We start from the raw sequence: 7,883 nt of genomic DNA on the forward strand, positions 1-7,883 counted from the left end.
TTGCAAGCTTTTTAAAAAAAAAGTTAAAATTGAAAAACAAAACCTTCCAGATAACTTGCTTTTCCCTTCTGCAAATTGGAAAAAAGATCCTCCTTATTCAGTTTTAAGAGCAGAAAGCTTCTCTAGGGCTCGTGAAATAATAGGGTTTCTGAAGAATAGATGGAGAGTCATCACACACTTGTAAAGTCTCTTCTCAATCATTGCTTATTTTAAATTTAAGAACATTGGGGTTTTTTGTTCTTCCCACTTAATTTTGTACTAATCCTGTTGAATAATGTTTATTTTTAGCTTTTGATTTAGATGTGAATTTTTTGTGATTCAGGAAATACTATTTTTCTCAAGAATTTTCTACATGTATGTTTTTTATTTGTCTATACTTAAAGTATATATTTTCAGGACTGTTTACACATCACCAATTTTCCCTCATTAATCATAAAGTGTAGGTGGATCACTTTAAGAAGATGTGATAGACGGAATAATTGGAGACAATTTGGTTCATTAAGTATCAATAGTGTTGATTCATATTTTTAAAAAGTAATAAGAAATCAATAACTTCATTAGTCTTGACCATTATTTCTTAACCTTGGGCACTAGAGAGCATTTACACTCTTGCCAGAGGACTAAAATTAAGCATGATAAAAGTTTTTTTTTTCCTTTGTAATGTTATCAAAATTAGAATGCAATCTATCAATGATTAGTTGTAGACAGAATGAATTCTGATTTGAGCAATCATGGTGCTTCTGTTTTTGGTACTTTATTATCACTTTTAGGATTTCATTCCCATTTTTTCCTTTTGGACTTTAGATTTAGACTTTCTTTTCCTATGCATTTTGTTTACTCCATGTATACTGAACTGGTTTAACTAAGTCCACATGGCTTTTGAGAGTCTTCTTTCTCTTTCCAGATGGTTATTCTTAGCACTATTTCTTGCTTTTTCAATCCTTTGATTCTCATTGGAAACATTCTTAATCTATCCTCCTCACCCTCAGCTTTCCTGGCAAACTATCTCCTGTTTCTTAGGGATAAAGTAAATTATAGGATCATATTAGCAGCCAAACATTTATCTCTGGATGAATGACATAATGACACTTTTAAGACTCTCCAGTTTACTAAAAGTTCAATGTAAAGTCATCTAGCTGTTGGAATGAAAATTAAGTATGTCTATTTATTATTTGCAGTCTGATAATGTTTTACTTAAATGTATGCATTTACTACCTTAGTAAAAACTAAGGTATAAAATTCAATTCTAATGAGATAGAAAGGTAGAATGGCACAGTAATAAAACAGAAAGGAAATACAATGACTGGGATGTCTAAATGCTTGCATCACATCAGAATCAATGATCATTCCCCAGAATTAATTTCTCTCTAATTGTTTCTTCTAACATATTAGATTGGTGCTGTGTTGGTCTCCTACACACAGATTCAAAATGGCCATCCATCACAATCTCAATAAGCTTAAATTTCAGTGTTCTATCCTGAACATTAAGGTCCTAATATGATCTATGATGATTCACCAATCAATGGGAAACAGATGAAGGTGTTTTAGTGTGGCTCTGACTTGGATTTTCTTTAATGAAAAATAATACTAAACCCTGAAAACACACACACACTCACACACACACACACACTCACACACACACAGCTCTTCTTTCCCAGGTTCACAATTTAGGGACTTAAGGAAATATTGAGAGTTAAATCATTACCTAACATAGCTAGTTTTAAGTACTCACAGATAAATTGATTTGCCTAACAACAGCAACAACAGAAAGTATGTAGGAGTGTAGGAACTAAGACTCAGGTTGCCTTGGTTCTAATTCCATTTCTGTTATGAATTAGTCCAGCATGTAATTTAGCTAAGTATGTTACATCATCTCCCTTGGTCTCTTTTTTCATGTTTAAAATGAGTTTGCATTAGATAACTTCTATGATTATTTACATCTCCAATATTCTGTAATTCTGTAAAACATGTTATCAAATGTTTGAGGGAATTTTTATGAAATACCTTCTTTTTTGGAGAAAGGTGCATGTTTCAGTATTTTTTTTTTTTTTTATGATAGTCACACAGAGAGAGAGAGAGGCAGAGACATAGGCAGAGGGAGAAGCAGGCTCCACGCACCAGGAGCCCGACGTGGGATTCGATCCTGGGTCTCCAGGATCGCGCCCTGGGCCAAAGGCAGGCGCCAAACCGCTGCGCCACCCAGGGATCCCTGTTTCAGTATTATTTAAAAAGATTTTATTTATTTATTCATGAGAGACACAGAGAGAGAGGCAGAGACACAGGTGGAGGGAGAAGCAGGCTCCATGCAGGGAGCCCGATATGGGCATCGATCCCAGGTCTCCGGGTGCTTAGCACCCCGACTGCCCCATGTTTCAGTTTTTATTTCATACTCCAATTTAATTTACTACTCATATTGATGAAATAATTTTATGTCTACTAGCTGGCAGCTGGGATGCAACAATCCTGGGAGTAAGCCCAATAAAGTCATGGCTACATTTAATATCATTTTATAAAATGAATTGGAAGTATAGACAAATTAGAAGTCTATTTCAGTATTTCAAGTAAAAGTAATAGCAATCATGGATTAGGGCAGTAGCTATTGACACAAGTAGGAAGGAAGGATGTGAAATATGTGAAGTAGATTCACTAATTTCTTTTTTAAGCCACAAGTGTATACTTTAATAGGAATTGATATTTAAAGAGAAATACATTTCTGGTTTAAAGTTATAAAAATATGTTGAACAAAACCTGTGTGCTGATATTTAAGGTCTCTGAGTATTGATTTAAGTTTATGTAGAAATAACTATCAGATATCTTATAGTTTTTATAATTAGCACTGTTACTATATTTGTCTATGAGGTGATTCTCTTCCCTTGGGACATTTTGAAAATTTGTTGGGATGACTTTCATTGTTCTAATAATTGGAGGTAGCACTACTAGCATTTTATGGGTGGTACTAGGGATGCCTGATGCCTTGAATGCTCAAGAGATATAAACAATAAATGGTATTCTTTCCTTCAAAACTTTGAATGTTAGACATGACATTAAAGTACATGAAACACGGGCAGCCTTGGTGGCTCAGTGGTTTAGCACTGCCTTCAGCCCAGGGCCTGATCCTGGAGACCCAGGATCGAGTCCCATGTCGGGCTCCCTGCACGGAGCCTGCTTCTCCCTCTGCCTGTACCTCTGCCTCTCTCTCTTTGTCTCTCATGAATAAATAAATAAAATCTTTTAAAAAAAATGTGCATGAAACACCTGTTTATAATTTTCGAGCTGAGAAACAAACTCCATTTTATATATAAATGCAAAACAATTTTGCATAGTTTAAACGTAAGTGATTTTCCAGGAATGCTTGTATTGTGAAAATTGAAAAAGGCTGTACTTTATTTTGTTCCTTACCTAGAGTTACTAATCATTTTGGAAAAGCATGTGACTCTCTACAGTACTGCTCATGATATTACAACACACCTGAGTCAGTCTACATCTGTAATTGTCACATTCCCAGTAGTTCTACACTTTCTATACTTTATGTACAGGCATTCTGCAAGTCTACCCCAAACATTTATATTGAAATACATAATATTTTTAAGTACATTACTCTATATCACAATTATATTGCTTTTTTAAAAAGTTATGTGTGCAAGTAGATTGCATGATCTATCAATTTCATTTTAAAAGAGTAAGAGTAAGTTAAATGCTTCTTATATAAAGGGACAGTGAGTATGATAGAGATGAGAATGACAGCCTTAAGGTATAGAAAAGGTGCATAGCTTTTTAGTGGTGAGATGAAAATTAGAATTCAGCCTATGTAGTAGATAGAGCACTAGGTAGATAGTGGATAGACTGCTTACTACAGGGTTTGAACATTTGCGTTCTAATACCAGTTTTGACAGGAGTCAGGTTACTTCTGCAAATTGTAATTTGCTTATATGTAATTTTTTAAAATTGGGGTAACTTGCAGTAGAGGGAGTAGACTTTTTCTGTGTTGCTCTTAAACTAAGGTAAGTTGCTAGAAAGTACAGGGCAATGGGATATTCATTAGCATGTGGGTGAATCCTTAAGTAGAGGTATGCAGAATTGGAATTGAAACACATTTAAGGTATTTTGGGCTATGTCTGGTTACCCATTGCTGCGGCTGGTATGTTGGGCGGAAAACAGATTCAATAAAAGCTTCTGAACCAGAGATGCACATCAAAGACATTAATGGAACTTTTACAAATCAGGGACCATGGATGTAGTGGTATGTAGATATTTCTAAAGTTTCATGTATGATTCTGGTCCCCATTCCAGATTAAAAACCAAGGAGTAAGTTTATCTCTGGTATTTTCTCCAGTAATAAATGTTTTTTTCCCACTACTGTGTAGAGAGTTATCTTAAAACTTAAGAATCTTGTTTTAGAGACAGATTTGAAATAAATAACTCACCAAGTGGTATTTAATTCATATATCTAATGCAATTGCCAGATGTAGTAGTAGAATCTTGGAAGATTTAGAATGATTTTAGATTTGAAGATTTAGAGTGTTTTTATAATCTGGAATAAAAGTCAGAATTTATGGATATGATCAAGAATCCAAAAGAAATGTTGAAGCTTATGAAGTTCCATTATTCAGCCTTGCTCTTCAGTTTCACCATTTATTCTGTAAACTGGTGTTTCAGATAATCATAGCTATCCCTGATCAGCTCAGCTCACAATGAAGCTCTATAATTCCATGATACCAAGTCTCTGAAGCTGTTGCCTCCTGTTTATGAAGCATGTCCTAGTCTTGTTTTAGATTTTTTAAAAAGCAAACTTAAGTTACTCGTGGGTTACTAACTTCTGGGTACAAACAAGTTCACATTAACACTGTCACTTGAATCTTACTAGCCTGTTTGTGTAGTAAAAGTTCAATCCCCATTTCAGAGCTCCATTTCTTCCAAATACTTTGGGGGATCCCTGGGACATGATATACATCCTGGAAAGTGAGTCTGAGCCATTGCTCTCCCTTGAACTACCTTTCCCTCAACCATTAGTCCCTTTTGCTCATTTTGGCTCATTGTGGTCATATTAACTTCACACAGGACATTTATTTGGTGTTGGAAGGAGGAGACATTCTTTAGTATCCTCTGGCAATTTGATTTCCTTGGATTACATCCTTTCTGTCATATTTTACTGTGCTACCAGAGTCCAGCCTTGGATGTGACTGCTTTGTTCATATAGGAGGCTCTTCAGCCTTCCTGGAAAACAAAGTGTGTGTGGGTAGGGCAGTACTACTTAACATCACTCAGCAGATATATTCACATCTCAGTTATGCCTTGAGCAAGGACTACCCTACACTAGCCCATGTATATGACTTACTAGGGAGAAGTAGAGGAGAAAAACGAGCGAAGGTTTAGAACAACTGAATTTTAGACATTTTGTGGGTAACTTTGAACCTTAAATAAATCTTTTTATTTATGTGGCCTTAGTTTCTTCATCTGTAAAAAATCAAAGGCCTGGAGTAGATTATCTCTAAGTGCCCTTCCAAATCTAAGACAGCATCATTTTAGGTGTAAGCTCATGGACAGCAGAAAATTAATACTATTTTTCTCACTGTCCTCATCCCTTGGTAGCACAGTGTTTTGTGTATCTCAGGGCCTTGCATGATAGAGTGATTAAAGTTCTGAACAGTGAGTCCAGGGACTTCAATTCAAGTTCCAGCGCTGTTCCCAATGACTTCTGTAGCTACAGACAAATTATTCTAATTGGTTTACCTGTAAGAGAATGCTCTTGAAAGTGCTTTGCAACTGGAGGGGAAAATAGGCTACTGGCTATATTATTTATATGGTGATATGAGAAGGTATCTCTTGAATTTTTTTGTTTGTTTTTGTTTAGCTTCTTACCTTGTCAAAGGATATCTCCAGAGGAGATTTGCTCAAGTATCAAATCTCCACTATTTATCATCCGTGTGAAATCTTCTTTCACTAAGTGGGAAAAGGGCAATTTTAAATTCTGTATGTGAATTATGTTTACTTAGCAAGGCTTTACCCTTTTTTTTTTTTTTTTTTCCTGGTTGTTTTCTCTGTGTCTCTCTATGATGCACTTAGGGGGCTTGCATTAAGCTTATGATGCCTGGCATGATTGATTGTGTTTCCAGTGGTTGAACACTTTGCTGGGAGCCGTGCTTATGTCTTGGAAAATCACACTAATCGAATTTGAAGACACTGATGTGCATTCTCAAGTAAGAGCCTGACTCTTGGGGGTTTCATCTAGGTCAGGCCTTATAAATTAAGTGATGATTTTTTTTCCTTAAGTCAGTAAATAAAATTCATCAGTAGCCTCACATTGCCTTCACACTTCTGCAGCTTAGCCAACCTATGAGTCAAGCAGCATTTTTATCCACTTTAAAGCTAATGTTTTGTGGTAGTTGGCAATCCATTTATTAAAGGCAGAAGACGGGAACACAGAGTAATTTGAGAACAATTTCTGAGATCACTGAAAAACCAGAGAAAAATAATCTTTAAATGTATATCTTAGAAGTTGTTGGAGAACATATGTTTACTATAATTTCTTTTGTGCAGAAAATAATGTCAAATTTTCTAAAAGCCTCAGGTCAAAAGCAGTTTTAAAATTGCAAAATGATGTGGTCTTTTAAATTTTATTTATTTATTCATCCATATATTTGAAAATATTTATCAAACATCTACTCTGTGCCAGGCATAGGAACTACATGGTATAGTAGGAAACTCATAGGCCCTGAAGCTGGCAAACCTGTATCTGAATTCTGTGTGCCACTTACTAGGTAAGTGATAACACATAAAGAAAATAACCTTTAAAACCTCAGAGTTTTTGTTTGTTTGGGTTGAGTTTTGTTTTGTTATGTTTTTGTTTTTTTGTTTTTCTCTTCTTTGGAGAAACCAAAGCACATACTGAGAATCAGTCCATAGGAAGGGTAACAATAGTAGGGGAAGAGGTTGACGTCTTCATGTATGCCTCCTTCATGGTACTATTGGGACAATTTTTTTTTTATTGGGACAAATTTTAAGAACTATGACAATTAAACGTATGGTACTTGGATTACTATAGGTGCTTGATATGTTAGTCACTTTTCACCAGTAAGAAATAAAGCTGAAAAATGAGGATTGTCCTCAGACCACAGAAGATCTTGAATGCTGTGGGACTGCTATATTATTAAATGCTGTACACTAGTACAGGGCCTTACTAACTACCTGTGGATACTTAATAATTTCTTTGTAATGAATGACAATGAATAAACAGGCAATAGAAAGTTATTGAAGATAAAAAACATCTGTTGAGGATGCCTTAGACAGAGATCTTGCATTAAATAGGATGTTGGTCTAGGTGATCTTTACGGGGAAAAAAAGATATTTGCAGAGCCAGAGAATAGGGACAAATGTCACTTGATTGTCAAGTATGGTTTATTGGGGAAGAAGCCATAGGCAAAGAGTCAGCAGGATTCCTAAACTCTCATCCCATAGAGAGGAGTGCTTGGCTGGAGTATATAGCTAGATACCCAGTGGATCATGCTGCAGGAGAGGAACACTATTCCTGATTTACACTTCTATAGAGAAGCCCAGGGAGGGGGCGGAGAGCACCTGATCCACTTGTAACAAAGGGAGGTTTCTAGTCAGGAAAAGTTAAGCTTTGACCTTTCAGAACTCATACAATAATTCTCTAAGTTAGTGTGCATACTATCACCAGTATTAATGAGAGACCCCACAGAAACAGAGTGCTTCTGAAAGGCACCTAAGAGATAGCGCTTCCGCTGAAGCCACAGGGATTGTCCAGTAAATAGAAAATTGCCTCTCTTCCATGTCATCATTTGTGCTTTGAAACTATTAATGTCCTTGATGCTGCTGGACCCAGGATTCTTGGCTTCAGAAGAAGCCTTAGGTTTGGTTTTTCT

The sequence above is a fragment of the Canis aureus genome, chromosome 10 (genome assembly GCF_053574225.1).
Source record: "Canis aureus isolate CA01 chromosome 10, VMU_Caureus_v.1.0, whole genome shotgun sequence".
Taxonomy (NCBI): domain Eukaryota; kingdom Metazoa; phylum Chordata; class Mammalia; order Carnivora; family Canidae; genus Canis; species Canis aureus.